Here is a 24,528-nt window from a genome sequence, read left to right on the forward strand (position 1 = left end):
AACACATAAAATAAAAAAAAGTTATTTTCCACAACGGGGAAATAAGTTAATATTGCACCCTTAGAGTTAGAACAAGCTAAGAAAAAAAATGAAAACATTCTGAAAGATTTTTGATACCACCATGGGTAGCGGTCACAGTTACTTACTTTCTAAGCAAAAACGGGGGGAGAGAGATTTTTACCAGCGGTTCCTTAATCTCTGGAGTGAGGACAGCTGTGAATGACCTCCACGGTCTCCTAGGGCCTCACTTACCAACAAAACATTAGGCTGGGTAGACCATGCTAACTATTTTGTTATCTTACTGGTCTTACTGTTCTGGAAAAGCAACCCTCTTTCCGATAAATTAAAGAAAAAATTCTCTTTCTGGATGCCACAGTCCTCCCCCGTCCTTTGGGTAATTTTGCCTGCCCCTTGTCTTGTTTGCCTCCTATCCTGCTCCTGGTCTTCCTTCTCTGCAGTCTTCTCACTACGCTTTATTTTCTGTGCCACTACAATGTGCTAGGCCTCTTTCTGTCACTCTGTCATTTCTCCTATCCTTAATTTCTTCCATCACCAGTGTCCTAACCATACTGCATCTTTTCCTTTCTCTGGTTTTTTTTAACCCTGGCTATCTGATGTTTTGGAAACAGTCAGCTGGAGAAAAGTTGGGGAAAGGCAGACAAGAGGAAGATTCAAGGTGAGGAAGGAGCTTTGGAAATACATGCAACACCTGTTGTGTCTATAACTGTAGGACTGCAAGGACACAGAACTATTGTATTTTCTCTCTATTCCCCCACTCAACACTATTTCATGTGTGTAGCCAAGTGCTTGGCCATGTCCCTTTAAATTTAGCAGGCTAGATAGATACTGAAACAAAAAAGAATATAATAGATAAACAACAAGTTTCTTCTGTGTAGGACAGGGAAGTATATTCAATATTGTGTAGTAACCTGTAATGAAAAAGAATACGAAAAGGAATGTACGTATGTATATGTATGACTGAAACATAATGCTGTACACCAGAAATCAACACATTGTAAATTAAGTATATTTCAATAAAAAAAATAATATAATGATCTGGAAAAAGTTATTAGAACACTCTTCCCTTTTCTAACTACATGTCTCTGTGAAACTAGATTTTCTTCATAGATTTCAATCAAATATTGCAACACATTGAATATAGAAACATATGAGAATCCAGCTCTTCTCTATGAAGTTAGACCTTAAAGAGATATACAAAAATATAAAACAATAACTCTCTTCTCATTATTTTTTGCTTTGGAAAATACAATTTTCATGAAAATATTTATGTGAAAATGTAATGGGTATATTGTGACTATTTTAAAATAAATTAATAAAAAATTTAAGTTCTTAGTTTTGATTTATAACATTGTAAATAATGATAGCCATAACCCACAAAAATAAAAGGTCTGAAGTCTTTAGTAATTTTCAATGGTGTAATTTCCTCATAAATTATATTTTGTTATTTTAAAATACTATCGGATGAAAACAATAGTTTGTTCAGTATTATAGATTAATGCATTAAGCCATTTTCTTAACTGGGCAATATTTTATATTTCTCAGATGTGATCATCAGCTACTGAAAAACCTAGATGATGGGTTTGCATTGAAGGGTTTCAAGGTCTTTTTTTTTTTTTTTTTTTTTTTTTTTCAAAAATCTCGTGTATTGATGGTGAAAAAAAGCCCTCTTGAGGCAAATCTGTTAAGTCCTGGATAAACTTCTTTAACGTAAATGTTTGAGTTCACAAGTAACTAAAGGAAACCTCTACTGTCTCCTAAAGAAAGAGAAATTGAAACCCAGTGATAATCAGGCCCTGGCAGTTTGGCAGCCCTGGAGGCTTTGCTAGGCTGAGTAATCAAGAGGCTTGGCCTTTAAAGGCCACATGAAACCCTGGGCACCTGTGAGTTGATAAGTTGGAATGAAGATGACTCATACAACCACAACCCTTGAAGGACATCATCCACTATGAAAGTGTGAACTTCATTAAAACCTCTCTACTTGAAAATGAATATGACAAAGGAACTTTGTATTATCCTGGGCTCTGGGTTAAAAAAACCAAAAAAACCAAAAAAAACCAAAAAACCAAAACACCTCCCCTGAAACACTGTTTTCATAGGCCTGCCTTAATAAGTTTAGGGATTTAAATTCACAGTTTTCATGGTCTGGAAAATTAGTATATAAAAAGTATTTCCCGAAGTGGTAATGGCTAAGCGTGGCAGATGTATACTTAAAACTGTTCTGTAAAGAGAAAACATCAAGCCATCCTTCCAAGAGTCTACCAGTAAAGTCAGCTGAACAGATTTCGCAGCTCAAAACTATAAAACATGAGGGGAAAAAAAATCCATAATGAGCCAAAGTCAACAAAAAACAAATGGCAGAAATACACTACTAACACCTTCACATGAAAGACTTATCAGGTATGTCATATAATCAGATTTAAAGAAGAGATTAAAAAAAAAGAAATTAAACATAAGGGAAACAAATTAGATATCAACCAAAAGGACCAGGCAGTTTGTAATAATAAACAAATAGAAAAGTGAGAAATGAAAAATGTAATGGGTGATTAAAAGAGGAGAGGCAAGGATGAGTTTAAAAAAACAGACTGGAAAGAACTCAATGGAGTATCTATTGAAGAAATTACTCAGAATGTAACACATAAGGAAAAATAGGAAGTGGGAAAGAGGAAAAAGTGTATGAAACATAAAATGGAAGGACCAGCATATATTTACTTGGGCATTATAGGAGAGAACAAAAGAACAGGGAAAGCCATTGTTCATGGCATGATAAAGAAAAAAAAAAAAAAAAAAAAAAAAAAACAGAGACAAAGCACAAATTAAAAAGTCTTACATATTTAAAAGAGGCGGAACTATACATATAGGAAATTAAATAATGATATATTTTTATGCCAATATATTGAAAACTTACACAAAATGGATAAATTGCTGGAAAAAATGTATGTCACCAGAGTTGTCTCAAGAAAACATAGACCTATAGGAGAACAAACTTATTAAAATTAAAGTAACTGAAAAAGTAGTTAAAAATCTACCAATGAAACACTAGTCACATGATTTTACAGCAGAGTTCTTTCAAAAATTACATAAAAGAAAATCTTTACTCTATGCACTCTATTCCATATAATAAAAATAAGGGGGAAAAATCCCAATTAATTTTATGAGATTGATCAACTCTGATACCAAAACTAGACAAAAATAAAATAAAATCATAATTTAGCTCATTACAACGTCAATATAAAAATTCTTTTAAAAATAGCCAATTGAATCCAGAAGTAACACATTACTACATATACACAAACACACATATATTTGTGAACAATCATGACAAATCTGGATTTATCCCTGGAGTACAAGTGTTTTAGCATTAGATAACCCATAAAATCCATCCATATAATAATTCTCTATGGTAATAATTTTAAAAAGAAAAACCATATAAATATCACAATAGATGGAAGAGCAAACATTTAATAAAATTCAATACACTATATGTGATAATAAACAAACTCTTAGCAAACCAGGAATAGAAGGAAATTTCCATAACTCAATAAACAGTATCTATCAAATTTTGCAGCCTACATGATATTGAATAGTGAAAACTAACGATTTTTTAAAAATCAGGAACAAGACAATAACATTTGCCTTCAGTGACTATTTTGACATTTTCCCCCCAGGTTCTAGCCAATGTAATATAAAAACAAAATTCAAAACTAAGGCATACAAATTAAAAAGGAGAAACTACAATTGATCTCCTAAGAATTATGCGTTGTATTTTTAAAACGTTAAACATATATTTAAAAGTTACTAAAGTTACAAGAAAGTTTAGCAAAGCTGTTTGATAAAAATCAAGATAAAAAAGTAACCGCAAGTTTCTAACAGCGATAGAGCTGCTTGCATTGGACTAACCCTTCTGCTTAGAACAATAAGTTCCGGAAAAAAAATTAACTATCTTTTGGAGAGATGAAAAACAGAAAAATGTGGACAAACCTCAAACTTTGAAAGAAAGGCCCTTGCCTGGAACAAATTAGCATTTATTTATATGGATTTCTGCCTAAGGGAACGCCCTGATGCTCTCTAAGAAGCAGCTAGAACTAAATCAGAAAGCTGAACCTCCCATTGCTCTCCCTGAAGGAGCTGTCATTCCCCGGTCTTCAGGCTCCTTCACTATCGGAAAAATCTCAGCTCTACGATAGGTTTAGGAAAAGTTACGATTCTGTAGTTTTTCTAGAGTTTTCTGTTGTTGGGGTGAAAGCAGCACTCTTTCCCACTTGCCCCAAGCTCGGCAGAAGCAGAGCTCCCGCACGCCCACCCCACCCTTCAGCAAGGTCTTACCCCGGTTTCAGCAGGGCAGGTCTCGGGCCAGCTCCAACTTGACGCCGGATTTCAGGTGCTGGCAGCAAGACTTCCCACAGATATTTCCTTTTTTTCTAAATTTAATATCGTATTTTTCACATTGCCCACCATTACTCATAGTGGCGACCTCGAAACTTGGCTCCCTGTGCGTCGCCCGCCGGGCCACCGGGCCGCCGAGCCGACGAACGGAAGGGGCGGGCCCGCGTGGCGCCGCGCAGGGGCAGAGAAGCTTCTGGGGCGTCCTTCGGAGGCCGCGGCGGGCGCCGCCGCTCTGCCGCTCCCGGACGTCACGCCCCGCTCGACGTGTGAGGAGCCTTTTTTAAACACTCAGGCGTGCTGATTTCGGAATCTGTATGGGGCTGCCAAATTATGCTGCGCAGCCAAGGGAACCATGAGGTCCTTTTGTTCTACGTCGCCCTGTGCTTGTCAGGGTGCCACCATCCCGAGCAGGAAGTCGGTATTTTCTTTTTCAGGTAAGGTCCATTCATGTTCATTGCTAGGCAGTATTTTGTTGCATGAATATGTCAGATTTTGCCCATTCTGTGTTTAGTAGACACTTGGGTTATTTCTGTTGGCTAATACAGAATAAAGTAGTCAACAGTATTTTTGAAAAGGTCGTTTAATGCATTCTGTGGGGTAGGAACCTTGATGTGAAATTGCTGGTCTTCAGGAATATGTACATTCAAGGTCAATGGATACTGCTAAATTCTTTTCCAAAGTCCTTATACCAGTCCTTTTTCAACCATGTACGATAGACCCAGTTATTCCACATCTCTCCATTGCAAGGCTTTATGATACTTGATAATTTTAAAACATTCTGGTGAGTATAGACAATTTGAATTTCCCTGATGATTAATGTGGTGAACATTCTCGTATGTACAATGGCCACTTGGTTTTTCTAAATTTTTAAAGTGCCTGTTAACATCTCTCATTCGGTATTCTATTCGTCTTTATTTTTCTTACCAATCGTATCTGTCAGCAAATATCTTCCCACTCTTTGTGTCACTAGCTTAAAGCTATCTATTCATGAACATCATTTTAATGTAATGCTACTTATCAACGTTTTTTGTGTCCTGTTTTTAAAATGTTTTTCTACACTCAAAATCCTCAAGAGATTTTCCCCTTCAAAATTCTTGGCTACTTTTAACCTTTTGCATTTCTGTGTAAATTTTGAACTCAGCTTGTTAAATTACACTTTAAAATATCTTCTGGCATTTTTATTGGCTGATTTTAAGATTTTTTTCTTCCTTTGATTATCAGGAAGTTTACTGGTGCTTCCACATGTGATATTCTTTATATTTATCCTGCTCTCTCTCTTGTGATTCTTAAATATGTAGCTAGAGATGTTTCATCAACTTTGCAAAAATTTCAGCCTCTATCTCTTCAAATATTGATTCTTTCCCAATTTTCTCTCTTCTCCTTCCAGAGCATCAATTGCATATATGTTATGGCTTTTCACTGTCTCCATATGTCTCTTACCTGTGATTTTCCATATTTTTTCTCTTTGTGCTTCACTTTACCAATCTTCCTTTTATCCATGCTAACCAGCTTTAAACAATCTACTGAGTCCTCAATTTTAATTATTGCATATTTTAGTCCTAAATTTTTTTTAGCGTTCTTATTAACTTTCTGGTAAAATTCTTCATCTTCTCTTCCATGTTCCTAAATATCTTAATTTCAGTAAATTTGAAGCCACTGTATAAAAACTCCAAAGCTATATGTATTTCCTGTGTGTTTATTTCTACTGTTCTTTTTTTAATCTGTTGGTTTCTGCTCATGAGAATTTATTTCTTAGTATAAATTTTATTTTTGTGCAGTATTTTAGTTGACTATACAGTACGTTTATTGAATGCAGGATTTTTTAATGAAAATTTCTAGAAATAATTTAAGGACCAGAATGATGCTATCTTTATAAAGGATTTACTTTTGCTTCTATCAGTTAAGAAATGTGAGGCAGATTATCTTTATACAGTCTAGGTTTAAATTAAATTGAAGCTGAGCTTCAGTTTTGTAAATTCTGTTCTATTATTGTTAGCAGGCACTCATAAAGTGTGCCCATTCAGTCCTCCAATTAAAAGCCACAGTTTCTACCAGAGCCCCTTCTCCCTGAAAAACTCCTTGAAAAACTTATTTTTCTTCCCTCCCTCTCTCTCCACCTCAGCACTGAGACTGCTTAAAGCTTTGCTTAGTTTCTTGGCCTCTTGGTCTCCTCCCACCTGCTTTACCCTCCACTCTGCTTCTATTGTACTCATCTTCTTGGAATCTGGATAGATGCTTAATATTTGGCAAAAAGCTTTGCCAGATGTTGAGCTCATTTCAGTCCCTCTCTTCTCTCTCGTATCTTAGCCTCTTAGGTTCTCGTGACTTTCTGATTGCTTCCAGTTTCTATGGTTTTGTTTTATAGTTCTGTTGTATTACAGTAATAAGGACTTACAGTACTGTAGGAGAAGCTGGGGAACAAAGATCCAAAGGAAGAAATTGGAGAATCAAAGACAAGTCACTGACTAGCTCTCCTGAAGCCAGGTGCCTCCATTTCTGGAGTGGGAACACAAAGAAATGCTGGTGAAAAGCCATTGCTTCTGGATCTGGTGCAGAGTTTAGAATCAGGACTGGTCATCAGGGCTAGCCATCATGAAGAGGAGCTAGGAGCTAAATATAGAGGGGGAAAGAAAGGAAACGGAGGAACCACAGACATTTCTGCATCTATTTCTTACCGTATCTAATTGTAAGAAACCTCAATGCAAAATGCCAGCTGCTTCACTTCTACCTTCTAAATCTCAAACTAATTTCTCTTTGGCCAACTATAACTGGAACCATACAGAGAAAGGGATTTTAGGAAATATAGGTCTAACCTAGCCAAGTTGACGTGGTACAGAACTGCCAGAGATATGACAAAAAATTTACCCACAAGAAAACCAAGTAGACAGTAAACAGACTAGAAGATGCTAAACTTCACATTTACTCAGAGAAATGGAACTTGAAAACACAATGAGATACTCTTTCACATGAATCTGATTGGGTAAATTGAAAGTGTTAATGAAAATCATATACTCCTGGCAGAGTACAAATTGGGTCAGCCACATTAACAAGCAATTTTGAATATCAAGTGTAATTGAAGTTGTGCATACCTTTTCACTGAGTCATTCTCTACTAGATACACACTATTCAAACGTGGACACAAAGAGAAGCTTACCAAAATGCTCACAGTGGCATTGGTTTTAACAGAAGAGAAAAAAGAAAAAGAAAATTAAATGTCTATTAGTGGAATACTAGATAAACACCTATTTGTTCATAAGACAAAAAAGACTTTTCAGTAGTTAAAAATGAAAAAATTAAAACTAAATGTACGAACATGAATAAATCTTAAAAAATAATATTGAAAAAGCAAGCTGCTAAAGAATATATAGAGTGTAATTGCATTTCTATACTTTTTTAAATATGCAAAATAATGCTAGTATTATATTTATGGAATTCATACTTACATAGCAGAAATATAAAACATTGTGAAGAGGAGACCAAATTCAGAAGAATGCAATAAGTGAGAGTTCACAGGAGGCTTCAACTGTAGTTGTAATGATTTGTTTCTTGTGCTTGGTGTTGACTGCATAAATGCTTGTTTTATTCTCCCAATGTTTTTTGTCTCTCCAAATTTATTTCTTAATCAATGAAAAAAGAAACTTCATCTTGCCAACTGTACTTCATCCTGCCTGCACATGAAAATAGTCAGTTATTCTTACTTACTCACTCCACAGGCCAGAGCATCTTCCAAACCTTAATTATTTTCCTTGTTTATTTAGATTTTTTTCTCTGTCTTTATAAATTGTTAGGTATTTTTAAGGCATAGTTAATGCTGAGCTCTGTTTTTTTTATTCGATATTACTACCTCTGTGATTTTACACTATTAAATAACTTTGGTAACTTTGATATATTTTTCTCTACTGAGGTAGTGTCTTTTGGGGGGAATTGATTTAAATAAAAATAAAAGGGGTATTTACTTAAAAGAATTTAGAGGATTTATATCCTTTGTTAAAAGTTGAGAATATTTGCTCACTGGAATTCTAAGGTGGTAACCTGGAGGGCAGAACAACCTGGTAGGGCTGCTCCAATTGGGAGAACACATTGGAGAAAGGGGCCCATGACACAGATGGAGAAACAAATGGAGGCGTCTAGGCTTCGGAAGTGAGAAAAGGCATAAGCAAAATGGTAGAATGTTGTGGATTGTGTGAAATGGTCCTCCCTTGGAACCCCTCAAATACTCAGGAACTTCAAAGAATCACAAAATGCCGACTGAGACTGAAATTTTGAGGAAAGAGTGAAAGAGGGGGTATTCACATCAGGGTCTGACATGACAGAGAACTAGAATAGCACACACGGACAAGATCTCAGAGGCACAGAAAGTTTGAGGAAACATAGCAGAGAAACACACAAACTTTAGAGAGAGCTTTAAACTGCTGCTACTAGACCTACAAGTAGAAAACTGGCCACGTGTATTCAGATTTCCGAAGGATGGGGGCACCACTGTTGATCTCGCTATTATACTAAAGTATATTTAAAACAGCCTGGACTGTTTCCATTTCCTTCAATACAGTTTGTAAATAAAATTGAGATGCAGTGCTGGTTTTCAGAAGAGTTGCTTCATAGCAGCCAAATAATACGTTTAATTGTTTATATTCTGCTTAGATCTTAGCTGAAGAAAAATGGTATTATTTTCTTAGAGAAAAATGTGGATTAAAGACAAATTCACATAGTAATTTCATTTTTACATCTAAATATATAATGAGAATGGCTTGATGACTTTTGGCAAATAGACATACACTTTTGCCTCTCCCTTCAGGAAATGTAGGTGGTAATACTGTGTGATTCCTAATCAGGGCAACAATTTGTAAATAAAGTATGCAATTTACAAATTTACTTGAGAAGACTTTTTTATATTAAGCATTTTTTTAACCCTTCACATTTATAATATTTCAACAATAGTAAGCATGTATATTGATGATCATTTTCATTGAAACAATTTCTTTATTTTCTTACATTCTTTCTTTGAACTATTAATCAATAAAAATAATTCTACTTTATTTTAAAGTTAAAAAAGTGCTTATATTAGAAAAAGAACTAAGCCAGAGTTACAAAATAAGTAAAATTTCTTTGATTAAAAGAAGTAAAAACTGTACTATACTAAAAATATGATTTTCTTGTTATTAAGTGGCTAAATTTCAGTGATTTTTGTTTCTATATGTAATATTTGTTCCTTTTCTTTGCTGATAGGAGAACTGTCTCAAACTATATTATGCCATTGGTGGTTTTCAGTGAGAGAAGAAAGCTGAACCTGAAATTTTTTTTAATGAGTCTTCTGCTAAGAAATAGAAATGCTTATCTTCTATCAGAAGTTTCATGGATGGCAAAAGTTAGAGCAAATCTCCTTAGTATTAAAAAGTGGAAGGCTCTGGAGTCAAAACTGTGATTCAAAACCACCGCTTAGGTAAAAATAAGCAACAGGAATATACGTATAGCACAGGGAATTATAGCCATTATCTTGTAATAACCTATAATGGAGTATAAAATACCAAAATCACTGAATCACTATGCTGTACACCTGAAACTAACATAATATTGTAAATCAACTATATTCAATTAAAAGAAAACATCACTTGGGTAAACTGCTTAACTTCATTGTGCCTCAATTTCTTTATCTCTAACAGGAGAATACAACAATCCACCTCTCATAAGGCTGTTTGGACAACTGAATGAGATTAGGTATGTAGAACTTCCAACATAATGCTGGACATAGACTAAGACTCAATAATTGCTAGTTCTTATTATTGTTCTTAAGTGTTATAGGCTAAAAATGGCCATCACAGATGATGAAGGTTTAAGTATAAATATATATGAATATAAATGTGTAGATATACATATATGTATATACATCTCACTGTTTATGTGAGGCAACCTGGGCCAATAGAAATAGCACTGGACAAGGCCCTGGCTGGCTTGCTGACCAGCTGCTTTGGTGACTCGGGGAATTCAGCTTCTCCACATCTCACTTATAAAATAAGAGTTTAGATGAAAAAAAATTTTTATGATTCTAATCCAGTCCTAATAGTCAATGATTTTTTTTTCAGCATGCACCTGTAGTATCAAATAGTAATGTGTGAATTCATAGTTTAGAGAAGTTTTCTCAGGATAGAAAAATGAAAAGCTGAGAAGAGTTTCTCCTGCCAAATTCAATGAGCAACAGGAAGTCAACAATAGATTCTAATATAATTTTAAAAAGAGTTGTCATGGACTAAATGTTTATGTCCACCAAAATTCAACTGTTGAAATCCTAAGCCCCAATGTAGTAACATTAGGAAGTGAGGCCTCTGGGAAATAATTAGATCATGAGGGTAGAATCCTCATGAAGCGGATGAGTGCCTTTATAATATGACATAGTAGAATCTGCTCCCTCTCTTTGCTCTCTGTCATGTGACGATACAATAAGACTACCATTTGCAAACCAGAAATTGAGCCTTCACCAGACACTGGATTGCTAGCACCTTGAAGTTGGACTTCCCAGCCTCCACAATTGTGAAAAATCAATGTTTGTTATTTAAGTCACCCAGTCACCCAGTATTCTGTTGTAGCATCCTGAACTAAGACAAAAGTGAATTCTCTCAACCTATTCATTCTTTCAGGTATTCATTTATGTGAAATTAATGAACATCTACTATGTGCCCAGCATGGTAGGAGGTGCTAGAAATACAGAAATAAATACTTGCCCTTTGAGTATTTAGTGGGAGAGGCATACAATTACAATCATTGGGGAAAAGACTATACTTATGTAATATGGTGATCGAGGCCAGCCTCATGCCTCTAGTGAGGTGCTGAGGAAAGAAGCCCTCATTTGGAGATAGGGAACTTTACTTCCAGGTTGTGTATATTTTATATATTGCCTATTTCTCAGTTTCCCTCTTTTATAAGTGAGAATAATTTTAATATCCACCTTATAGAATATTATGAGAGGTTAATAATATAATTCAGGTAAAATGATTAGTGAGTTCTCAATAAAAATAGATTTTTAGAAAATTCAGTAAGTGGACAATATATTTTAGTAGATAGGAGCTTGGCTTTTGGAGTTGAACAGATTAGTTTTGAATATCAGCTTTGCCATTTAATATCTGTGTGTCCTTAGGATATTCCTTAACCTTTAAGTATATCGTCATTTATAGGGTGAGAATTATGAGTGTTCCTTTCTGGTTTGCTGATGATAAAACTGTAAAATGCATGCAAGCACTTATTAAAGTGCCAGTATATTTTTCAGTGCTTAATAAATGTCAGCTATTTTTAAATAAAGCATCAAAGGTACCACAAAGCCCTCATAAGCATATAATATGGTACACATATGTATCAGAGTACAGAATGTCTTAGGTCAGATATCTTAGAGGTAGAGCCTAAGACAGGGATTCTTATTCCAGTGATTTATTGAGGACGTGCTCTCAGGAGAGGAGAGGAGGGGAAACAGGATAAGGTAGTGGAACAAACTAACCAAGCATGTAGTCCTAGTTAGACTCTAGCTTCAGTCTGATCCCTTGGGAAATTTTCAAAGCACAGATTGCACCACAGATTTACTCCCACATTATAGCAAGTGGACCAGCCACTGTACTGCTTTATCAGTTTGTCATTGGCAAACTTCTTGAGGAAATGGAAGGTAGAGTCAGCCCTCTAAGAAAGAAGTTCCCTATTGGGGAAGAGCAATTCTCTGGAAAAGGGGCAATAGTGAATTACCATTAGTCAACAATCCAGTTGATGGTGGATACAAATATGTAATTGATACAAATAAATGAAGGTGGGTGATGAATATAAATGAATGAAGGCATCTTTAGTGGGACATCAACAGCATGCACTATACAGCAGAAGGGGAAGATATATGTTAAAGGTCTAGACGTACTGTTATTAATGAAATTGATAGTTTAATAGTTTAGCTTCCTGGAAGTCAAAGAAGACGAGGCTTCAAAGTTTTTCTTAATTTATAAAAGTAACTTGATATCTTCTGTTTGGCTCTCTGGAGCTGTTTTATACCCTTCTCTTCTTTGGGCTGTATCTTCTGGAAGTTGGAATACATGAACTGCATCAAGTGTTCTCTTGATATTTGGCTTTTGATGGGTGAGGCCAATGGGATCACTGGAGGAGAAAATGAGCAAGAAGAACTCCTTGCCTCTGGGTTTAAATGAAGTGGTCATGTGCCTTCTCTGCAGGTCATAGGACCTTTGGGGAGCCCACTTTCTCGGAGTTTGTAATTACTCCCTCTTCTTGTCATTTTAGGTGGAGGAGTGGTAATAGCACTTTGCTGTTGCTGTCCTCACACTAGAACACATACACTGCCTATACCATTGTAAAGAGTTTCCTTACTAAACTTCGTTTAAAGTAGTCAAATACAGTTTGCTACCTATTTCCTGGCTAGTTTAGGGGGTACATCATTTAATTACAAAAATGAAAATTTTCCTTGCACTAAATTCTAGACACAGTTTGTTACATAAATAAATTCTGACTTAAAATACATTGAGTATGGTAGACAATACATGAGATGATCTTCATATGGACTTTTTTCTGGAAATCTTTCATAGTATTGAATTAATACTAAATCGCAATTCATCAAAATTATTACTATAGAAAGTTAAAATAATACATCCCAGGAAATTGGTGCTTTCACATAAGAATTACCTTATGCCTGTATGCAAATAAGTTCAGCTGGAAAACTTTGTCTTTCACAGAAAATCCAGAATCAAATTCCAAGTCAGTTAATTCTTCCTTAAAAGTATATATGGTTATCAAAACATTTTCTAACATCTAGTTTTTAAAAATCTAAGGAAATATACACAAATTCTCTTCCCCCCAAATTTTAAGCAATACTGACAGAAATTAAAGGCCTAAATAAATGGAGAAATATACCATGTTCATGGATTGAAGGACTCAGTATTATAAAGATTTTAACAAAAATCAATCTAAAAATCAAATGCAATCCTAATTAAAATCCCAGTGGACTTTTGGTAGAAATATGTAGTGAAATGCTATTAACGAAGGCAACCTCAAAGAAGAACAAGTTGGGGCAATCTGTTTTATTCAATGTCAAAATAATTTTGAATTTCTAACTCAATGTCTAAAGAACTACAACAATAAAGTGCAGTATTGGGTGCAAGAATAGATGAATAGACTAATGGATCAGAATACAGTGTTCAGAAATGGATCTGTACATATATGTATACTTGATTTATGTCTAATGTGGTGCTTCAGAACAGTGGCAAAGGGCAGTCTTTTCAATAAATAGTGTTATGTTAATTGGATATCCATATGGAAAAAATAAAGCTTATCACCACCAGTTCCAGAAGGAGTATAGAACAAAATGTGAAATGTAAAAAAATCTAGAAGATAACAAAGAGAATATCTTTATAACTGTGGAAGTGGCAAAGATTTCTGAAAACATGAAATGTGCTTTATCAAAAGGTGCCATTAAGACAGCAAAGAAGGCAAGTTACAGAGGAAGAGAAGATAACAACCGAAAAACAGGCTGGTATCCAAGATATAGAGAGAAGTTCTAAAGATCATTGAGAAAAAGACAAGTCTATATGGCAATAGACTTGAAAAGTCACTCACAAAAAAAGAGTATCAAAATAGGCAAAAAAATCTATGAAAATGTGCTCTTTATCATTACATATCAGGGAAATGGAAGATAAAGACATAAATTTGGGAGGTGTGTAGTGGTATGCCACCAGAATGGTAAAAACAAAAACAAAACAGAGAAAAACAAGTATTGGTAAGAGCATGGAACAACAAGAGCTACTATCAATTTCTGGGGAGTGGAGTGTAAATTGTTACAGCACTTTGGAAAACTGTTTACCAGTATTTACTCAAGATGATCATAAGCATACTTCATAATCTTGAAATATAACTCCTATGTATTATATCCGAAAGAAATGAACACATATGCACAAATGGAAAGTTCAGTAGTATTCACTGCAGCATTATTGGTAAAAGTCCAAAACTAGAAATAACCAAAATGTTCATCAACAATAAAATATTTAAATAAATATACATACATAGTAATAATATTCAGCAATGAAAATTTAAAAAATAGTTACACACACAAAACAGGCGAGTTGAGTGAAAGAAGGCAGATACATCATGTTAATATTATTTGATTCCACTTTCATAAACCTCAAACTGGCAAAAAACACCCCAACTTATCTATGGTATTATAAACTCTAAGATTGGCTACCTTTAGGGAGAAGAAAGGGCTTAATCATCGGGAAGGGGTCCAAGATGGAGAATGGGTGATTCCGGGATACTGGTAATGTTATATTTCTTGTGTCTGTCAAGATTACACAAGTGTGTTTACTTTGCAATAATTCATTAAACTATACATTTAAGACTTTTTCACTTTTTCTGTTAGTATGTTATATGTCATTAGCTTTTTAAAAAAAAAGTTATACAGATTCAAACAGAGGATGAAAATGATCAAATTGCGGTAGTCAAGTTTAAAGCTTTTGTGGTAGTAACTTGGACTGGAAGGACTTTCTAGAAAATCTAATCAGTTTGACATGGTTCCCTCTTAGGGCGTGTATATATTTGTGTGTTATCCAATATATCATTTGTATGTTATCCAGTATATTTTCTGCATTACTTTAATGTGTCTATTCATAGACAGAAAAGGAAAGGAAGGGAAATGGATATTCTGCAGCATATACACCATGTAAGGCACAATGATAGTTGCTTTATATATTTTTTAAACAATCATTAGACTACCATGGTAGCTATTGTTCACCTTTTTCAGGTTAAGACTCAGAAATGTTAAATACCCTGCCTACGATCATATATCTAAAGGCTATATATCCAAGGACATAGCTAGTAAATGTCAAGTCTGATTTCATAACCGACTGTTTAGCTCCATAGGATTGTATACACTGGTCATCAAACAGTGTGACATGGGAACAGTCTGAACTCCACTGTTTGACTTTAAGGTCAAGAGACCAGAACTTATACCACTACTCCATCATTTACTACCTGTAGAGCCCTGGGGTGAGATACTACATTGTTCTGAGCCTTGGTTTCCTTATTTCTCAAATAGAAAACTGGAGATGTTGGTGCTCTCCCAGATCCTCTTGACCATCCCGAGAACCTATCCCCCATCTGCTGTGAGTATTGACTAGAAAATGGCCCCCAGAGTAGTGGTCAAACAGGAACTTCCGCCTGTCCAGAGATCTTGACCAATGCCTGACAGGTACAAAAGGTCAACCCCTTGTGTCAAGGGGCTCCAACTCTGTGGTGCAGCTGGTGCTCAGAGCTTTTCAGTGGGAATAGACTGAAGCTCATGACAGGAAGCTCAGATGAAACTTCCTTCTTACTTAGTTTTTATTTCCTATCCTGTCCTGCTTCCCATGAGCTCCCTTCTCCTGAGGGTGCTTTTCCAATAAATCATTGGAAAAGAATCTCCATCTCAGATTTTGCTTTTAGATCACTTAAAATGAAAACATCCACTAAAATAGTATAAGAATAAAATGAAATGCATAGGAAATATTTTAACTGTAGAGTGCTATAAAAGTTCAATATGAATATTATGCAGAATTATGAAACAAGTAAAGTTCATTACTTTTCTGCCTTTTTCCTTGAGTATTAAAAATGACCACCTTTCAGACCTAGTATACTTGTGTTCTCACTTCTCTTTCACATTTTGAAACAAAAAATTAGTTAATATTTTAATCCTTGGCCCCTTAGCTAATCAAAGTGTTGTGGTCTTAAAGTCATCAGGTGTTTAAGAATATGAAAAGAAAAGATGGATTTGGTCAGCTGGCCTTGGTCATAGTAGTTTAGTCTGGGTGAATATATTTTGCTAATCTAGAGGTATTCAATGTTTTGCTTGAATATCTCCTAAAATTTTCTAATTATATTTTTAGTTGCTACCTAAAGTTTTATATTGAAGGCTTAATAGTTAAACATGATTATAAGTTATAGCAAATTGTATATTGCATTTGTATGTTAACTATTTTTCATCAAAATATTAGAGCATCAAATTAAACTTACTTAATTGAGAGGAAAAATATCTGCTGAAGAACTTAATTGGCAAAGCCAGTTCTTAATTGTGAAACCAGTAATCTAAATTAGGCTTCTCTGTCAAAAAAGCTGACTTCTTTTCAGTCACAGTAAACATATAAATATACATCTCCACTATCACTTCACTTCTGAATTCTAAGATATGTAAGTAATACATGGTTTGGGGAGATAGATAAAGGCACAGGAGCCTAGCTTTCTCTTAGGTAAGAAGGGCACTTTCCTCTCCAATATTCTGACTGCTGCCTTTATAGCTTCATCATCTTGTGATGCCCAGCATCACTTCTCAAACTGTTTCTTTGTTTGGCATCCTGGAAGTGCCTTGGGATAACACACCATACTGATTTCAGATGAGTGAAGAGAAGGCAAAAGGGTCTGTGAAGAGAGATGGAAAAGAAGTGGCAGGTCCCCGGAGATGCCTTGACAGATCAGTTTTAAGAAAGACTAAGGATGAACTTTGAGGATCCAGAAAATGGACCTCTGGAAATGTTCCTACCTGAGTAACCTCTGCAAAGCCTTCCTATATCCCCAGGGCTATGTGTTTTACCACCTTAGTCTCTGGGTTATCTCACGTTCAGACAGATGCCTGAGGGTAAGGGACCTCCATTGGACTCTATCCAGGATTCCTCCCAGGCAGAGTCTGTAGCTGAAAAAATTCTCCAAAGAAAGGAATCTTACAGGGGAATATATCATTATGTATCCAGTCTTACTCCATAGAACTGTGCACCCATGATTCATGCAAAATCATAGGGAGGATATTTGAAATGAGGCTGCTGAACAGATAAAACATTCAGCATATAGCCAAAGCCTTCCAAGGTTGGACAGAAGACCTAGCTACAAACACTCAGTAGAGTTCTCAGTTCTGAGTTAAGCCAGTGTATTTCCTGTCTTAGGAATATTTTCACATTAGTCTATCCATAAAGGGACAAAATGCTATACTCTGAGACTTAAGAACTTCATCCAACAGAAAGGACACTATTTGGGGGATTGGAAAAGGGATAGGAGTGAGGTCATACTTACTCCTAAGGTGGTAAGTCCATTACAGAGGTGGAAGAGGAGACTAATTTGAAGTAATATGAGAAATGATATAATTTTTAAAAACTATGTACCTTCAATGAGGTATTTGGTTGTTTTCTTGTACTATCCCTGTAGCCTAGTGGTTTTCAGTCCTGAATGGCAGGTGTTCTCAGTGTGCACCCGTATCCTCTCCAAACCTTTTCCATTTTCATGCACAGCAGTTCCCGTGTGCTTTTATCTGCATCCTCAGATGTCCCTGGCCTTTGCATCAGTGTGGAGAGAGCCGAAACAGCCTAGGCATTTATGTCTCCACCAATGACAACTGGGTAAAATACTCAGCTCTCTGGTCCCTGATGGGGACAGCTTGGAAGTATGACTTACCAGTCTGCAGAGGTCCCCTGCAGGATTGAACCAAAGTTCCCATTCCTGGGTCTTTGCTTGACAGTAGACCCTTGCCTGGCTTCCTCCCCTTCCCTGTCAGTTGCCATACTTTTCTGTGGCTTTTCCTTGGAACACTCCTAATAAATCACTGTTATATGAATCTTCATTTCAGGATATGTATCTGGGGACCCCAACCTTACATTCTGACTATCCATTAGAATTACCTGGGATGTTGATTTATTTGGGAGAATGGAAATTCTTCATCCAGGCCATGAATGAGAAAAACAAAGTGACTTTTTACCCTAAAGAATTAAATCATAAACTTTACCTTTTTGTAAATATATAACATTGTCCTATGTGATGTGTTATGTGTGTGTGCATGCACATATATGAGAAAGAGACAGAGAGACTGGGAGATACAGATGCATAAAGAGACATTCTCTCATGATATTTAGAATAATTGCTGACCTTGAATTGGAAAAAAGTATACATTGTAGTTATCGGTCTGGGTGTGTAACAGAACCAACAGGAAATACAGATATATGTATCTTTATGTGTGTATGTGTGTGTATAAAGAGATTTGTTTAAAGAATTGGCTCACACAATTGCAAACTGATGAGTCTGAAATCTGTAGGGCAGACTGGCTGTTTTGAAACAGGCAGGAGTTGATGCTGCAGTCTTCGAGGAGAATTCTTTCTTCTCCAGGAAACCTCAGGTATTGCTCTCAAGGCCTTCAACTGATTGGATGAGGCCCTCACTTAAAGTCAGTTGATTGGAGATGTTAATCACATCTACAAAATACCTTCACAGCACAATCTAGACTAGTGTTTGGTTAAATAACTGGGTATAGCAGCCTAGTCAGGTTGACACAAAAAGCAACTCATCATACTGTAGAAGTAATAAAGAAGAAAAAAAAATTGTTTTGTTGTGTCAAAGTAGTACCAAAACATGGCATTTGCAGAAACCGCTTGGCATTTAAGCAATATAATAAGTTTGCATATTATTAAACTGGTCATATTAACCTCTTGTAAAAGGCAGTGACTCACAAACATAAATTCTATATATTCTGTATATCTACATATAGATATATTCATATTTCTAGGTGATGTACTCACAACTTTGAAAATTAGAAAAGAAGCTAATGCTTCTAATAGTAGTTGACACACATTAGGAGAGCTTTTTTTTTTCCAGTCCAGTTTGTAGATTAATAACTGTCAATGATCACCCAACAGTGCCCATTTGCAAAGCCTCTAGAGTGTTGAGAGTGAGGGAGAAACCAAGCCCTGGCCTAAGAGGGAGCTAGCAAGATTATAAGAAGCTATCATGCTACCGGGGTCGGGTGTAGGGCCACAGGCCCTCGGGAAGATGTAGTGAGATCAAAATTGGGCCAAGTGGAGTGTAACTGATTCAGTCCAGTAGGGACGACGCAGCAGGGATAGGAACAGTTCAACATGAGAAGCAGGTCAGTAGCCACAGTCATGCAGGAGCATCTTGGCATGTAAAACAGAACTAAGATGCGTGCCCTAGTCACTGGGTATCAAACAGTAACGTGGAAGTCCCACGTGGGTCAGATGGATTACTGAGAACTGCTGATTGCCATTATTACCCTTTATAAATATTAGGTCTCCTTCTAATTTTAGACACACGGGAGGATTACATTCCTCTACCCCTCTTTGAAATTAGGTGTAGTCAAATGAGCAGTGCAGGCCAATGAAATGTGAGTGTAGTCATTGATGGGTGTCACTTCTGGGCAGAAGCACTTGATCGCTGGAGCTCTGCTCTCCTCTCCTTCTAGGTAACTGTGAAATGCTAATATGGATGCCTTCTGATTGTCTGATTGAAGCAGGCTGCAATGCTGAGCCAGCACACACAGAATGGAGGATGGCTGCCCTGGAGGGTGGCCCAAACCTGCAGAGGACTTCAAACTGTGTTAAGCTACTGAGATTTTTTCCATTTTTACTGCAGCATAGCTTATAACTTGCCTGAATGTGACATGGAAACAGGAATAGAGAATATTAATAAAACAGCTCCAAAACTTAACAAGACTATCCAGTCAGAGACTGTCTTTCTCTCTCTCTTTCCCTCTCTCTTTACATATGTTGTTTTGCTTTTTATCTTTGGCATTGAGTGTGCTGTCAAAACAACTGAGAAGGTCAAGGATAGCAGCAAATTATAGTCATTTTTTGAATGAAGAAAAGGAAACACCACAATCAGATGGTGTCAGCTTCTGAAAATCCACAGAGGGCATAGAGTAGCAATCATAGCTGTTCTGTCTTCCATATGATTTAGTGAGAGATTTTCAAATTGTAAGGAACGTAACTCTCAAATGAACTCTAGAAAACAGTATTTGTTGTAAAGCTACTGAGGGGTCTCATAAATCCAGAAAAAATTTAAACAACTGGGCCTTAGGAAGGACAAAGTGGAAAACAGACTTAGGAATCTCTCTGTCTCTCTCCTCTCTTCACCCCTGCTGAATCTGACCTATGGTCCTTCTGACCTGCACGGCTCCATCTATTTACTCACCTGCACATGAATCATTTGCTAGTGGCCATCTCAGTCCCGGCCTGCAAGGCCTTTCATTCAAACAACCCCCAATGACTTTCCTCTGAATTTTTAAGTCAGGCTCTTCTGAGAATACCTGCTTAGCCTAACTTATTTTGCAAATTAGGTCTGGTAAGTTAAAGGTCACTGGTCCTTAGTTGTTCTCTACTTAGATATTCACCCACCCTGGTCCAGTCCTCTGTGATGGCAAGAATTGAACCTGTGACTTGGTGCTCATTCAGCAGGTGCTGCTGCTGAGGCATTTTATCTAAAAGGGGAGTGGGCAGGACAGGCATCCCAACGTATATCTAGCACAATTTCCCTGATTGTCTAGACTTCTTTGGGCTGGACATCAGGGACACCCTGAAAGAGAGAAGGAAACTCTTTTGGGGGGATTGCTTCTAAACAAACATAACCCAAATCCTACCCACTTCCTCCCTGAAAATTGCTAATGTCTGGCCAAGCTTATCACCAGAGAACAATTTAGATGTTGCAAACAATAGAACCCTCTGTGTATTTGGAGAAAGAGGAGCCACGAGTAGCACTATGCCCTCCCCTGGATTAACACACATAATTATTCTTACAGTGGGGACATGTGAGAGACACACCTCACACTAAAATGGAACTCCAGTATTCCCATTCCATTTCTCATCCTGGAGGTCTGAGTCAATTCTTTTTACTCTCTGAAATTGGATTTTGTAATTTAAAAAAAAATCTAAACATGAATTTTAATTTTTTCCTGCAAATGCTTTGAAATGCTTCTCTATTTCTGTCAGTTTTATTGAGATATAATTGACATATAACGTTCTATAAGTTTAAGGTGTACAACATGATTTGATATATGTGTATATGGCAAAATGATTACCACCATAAGAGTAGTTAAAATCCATCACCTCACATAATTACAATTTTCCCCTTGTCATTAGAACTTTTAAGGCCTACTCTCTTAGCAACTTTCAAATATACAATACAGTATTATGAACTATAGTCACCATGTTTTACATTACATCCCTATATTTATAACTTGATGTCTGTACCTTTTGCCCACCTTCACATAATGCTTCCACTCCAACCCCCTTGAAATGCTTATTTCAACTGTTGAGAAAATGAGAAGAAACTAACTTGGGCCAGCAGTGTAAGCTCATTCTTTCAACAAGCAGTTATTAAGCACCTAGTATGTGCTGGACATGTTACAGGCACTAGAGATTCGAATGGGAGCAAGACAAATTCCCTGCTCTCAAGAGTCATGTCATCTAGTTGCAGGAAGACAGACAAACACATCATACTCGCAGCACGCCCACACATGTGCTTTCAAGTAATTATAGACATGGAAAAGGAGCTATATCAGTACACAGAGGCAGGGAATGAAAGATGAGATGCTATTTTAGATAGGTATAAAGACTGCTTTGTTAAGATCACCAGTGAACTCCCCTTTTGTCAAAACCAATCGTCAATCCTCAGCTGTTATTTTACTCAAACCTTCAGCACTGTTGACACAATTCACTTCATTTGCTTGACCTCAGAATCAGCAGATTTCTCTCCCAGAAGCTGCTCCTTTTGTCAGCTTAGGTGGTCCCTCCTCTTCTCTCTACCCTGATAAAAAATTAAGTACTAGTAAGATGTGATGACTAGCAGTTTTGTACATCACCAGCCGCATATAAGACTATTTTAGGTCTTCTTCACAAGATATGCTCTCCATTTCCAGTGTTCCCTTTCTCAGTAAATGGTGACTCCATTTTTCCTTTGCTCAGATTCCAAACCTTGGAGTTCGCAACTCCTCTTTTTTAGTGTCTCACATTATCTAGGCAATCCATCAGTAAATATGCTAGCTCTGCTTTTTTAAAAAATTGAAGTATAGTCAGTTTACAATGTTGTGTTAGTTTCTGGTGTACAGCATAGTGATTCTGTTATATATGTGTATGTATATATATATGTGTACACACACATATATATATACACACACATTTCTTTTCATATTCTTTTTCATTATAGGCTCTACTTTTAAAATATAATTGGAATTGGATAGTTATCACCACTTCCTTCTAAACTCTATAATCCAAACCACCAAATTTCTAGTCTGGATTATGACAATAGTCTCTTCCCATTTCTACCCTGCTGCATTCCCACCACTGCATCCAGAGTCAGTTCTTACAAGAGTGGTGGCTTTCTTTAAGCTTAAATCATATCATATCCCTTTCATAATAAAATATCTCTCATTTTACCAGAATAATGATCAGAATCTTTTCTATGGTCTACTAGCCCCTATACAATGTGAAATTACATCAATTCTCTGGTCTCACCTTGTACCACTCTCTTTAGTTCATTGTGTTCCAGTAACACTGGCCTCCTTTGACAATTCTTTAAACATGTCAGACTCTTATCAGGGCCTTTGGACATGCTGTTTCTTTAACCCGGAATGTTCTTTTTCCAGATAGCTGCGTAGATACTGCCCTTAGTTCATTTGAATCTCTGTTAAAATATTACCTTCTCAGTGAGGTCTTCCCTAAACCATCTGTCTACAACCGTGAGTAACACCACTTCGCTCATCACTCCTTTCGGTGCTGTTACCACTGTACATTATTTGGATCTTTATTGCTTAGTTCACCTGACATGTCCTGTATATATAATCGTTTTTAATTGTTCCTTGTTATCATCTGTCTCTTCTCATTAGAATGTAAGTTTTATGAAAGGAGAGACTTTAAATTTTTTTCATGTTATATTCCCAGTGTCTGATATGTATAGGCTTTCCAAAACTTTTGAATACTAGCAAGATAAGACCCCACTAATTTGAAGTAAGTGGAAAGATGGCTAGCCTGAGTGCAAGATTCTTTTTTTATAGAATATTTACTTGAAAATTCATGAATTTCCACTCAATAATGAGCAAAACTTAACTTGGCATAAGGTTAAATTTCTGCTGGCTTTAAAGAGTGAAACACATTCCTAATTACTATATTGATTTTGCATATGCAAAAATGCTTTCAGAGGTCTTGACAAACTTTCTCTTAAATTGATTTGCCAGGTCTTCCACCACATGGTATCTTTAGTTTAATTACTAAGCCATTTGTTATTGTTGATGTTGTCCTCAGAACACTTCACGTGGAAACTTCAGCTCATTTCAGCTCACGTATTCTGAAATTCTGAGTTTAGAAAAGCCAGAATACATAAAGTTTTACAGCATGAATAGTGCTTGGATTTTCAATATAATAGCATGTATATTTGTATTATTACTGCTATTTTAAATGTGAACATTTATGACTTGACATCTTTAATCTATTCAGTTTTAAAATTAATAATGAAATTAGAATTCAAACTAGGAGAAAGGGCTATAAGATTTCTCTCCAGTATGTGTGTATGTATATATAAATATAGATATAGATAGATATACATACATAAGCATATATCAATATCAATATATACATATAAACAATCTCTAAATATCCCCAAGAGTAGGGGGGTAGGGACTGTAGTACTTAGCCTAGTGCATCATATACTGTATGCCAATTCACTTTTTAAATTCATGCAACAAAATTTGTTGAGCACTTACTCTGTGCCCAGAAGTGGGATACGTGATTGATACAAATACAAATAAAACAAATAAAAAATATGTTTATTAAATCTAAATTAATAATGATTGCCCACAGTCTTGCCAAATTCTTGACTAAAAAAATCCTTTATACATTTATGCATCACCTAGCATCGTATCTTGCATAGAACAGGTGTTTGAAACACAACTGGCCAATGAATAATTCATTTACAAAAAATAAAAATTTGAAGCTCATGTATCAAAAAATAAGAATGTTTTGTCTCTGGTAGTTGTGTTATATAACAGATACACAATAATTCTGGATATTACTTTTTCAACTAACATAATAACTTCTGTGTGTGAATTTGGTGATGTTAGCTACACTAACAAACATACCCCAGTTTCAATGGAGCAACACAGTAAGAGCTTATTTTTTCCTTCATGTAAAGTTCAATGCAGATTTTCATAGTAGGTGGGCAGCATTCTTCTTTCTGGTAATTCAAGCACTCAGCTCTTTCCATTTGGGGTTACACTTTCTCCTGGACCCTAGAAGTCTCTATATTCAGCAGTAGGATGGAAGCCCATAGGCTGGGAGGATGCATATCTGTTGCTTAACTGCTTTA

General features: G+C 36.1%; 1 long non-coding RNA gene across 1 annotated transcript; it reads left to right on the forward strand.

Moving 5' to 3' along the window:
• The first annotated feature begins 4,593 nt into the window (after window positions 1-4,593).
• On the forward strand, window positions 4,594-19,878 carry LOC123616470 (uncharacterized). Its single transcript, XR_006724464.2, has 4 exons — window positions 4,594-4,838; window positions 10,065-10,119; window positions 15,464-15,530; window positions 19,637-19,878. It is a non-coding gene; the product is annotated as an uncharacterized LOC123616470 (long non-coding RNA).
• Window positions 19,879-24,528: the final 4,650 nt, after the last annotated feature.

This window comes from Camelus bactrianus, chromosome 2 (assembly GCF_048773025.1).
Source record: "Camelus bactrianus isolate YW-2024 breed Bactrian camel chromosome 2, ASM4877302v1, whole genome shotgun sequence".
NCBI lineage: Eukaryota > Metazoa > Chordata > Mammalia > Artiodactyla > Camelidae > Camelus > Camelus bactrianus.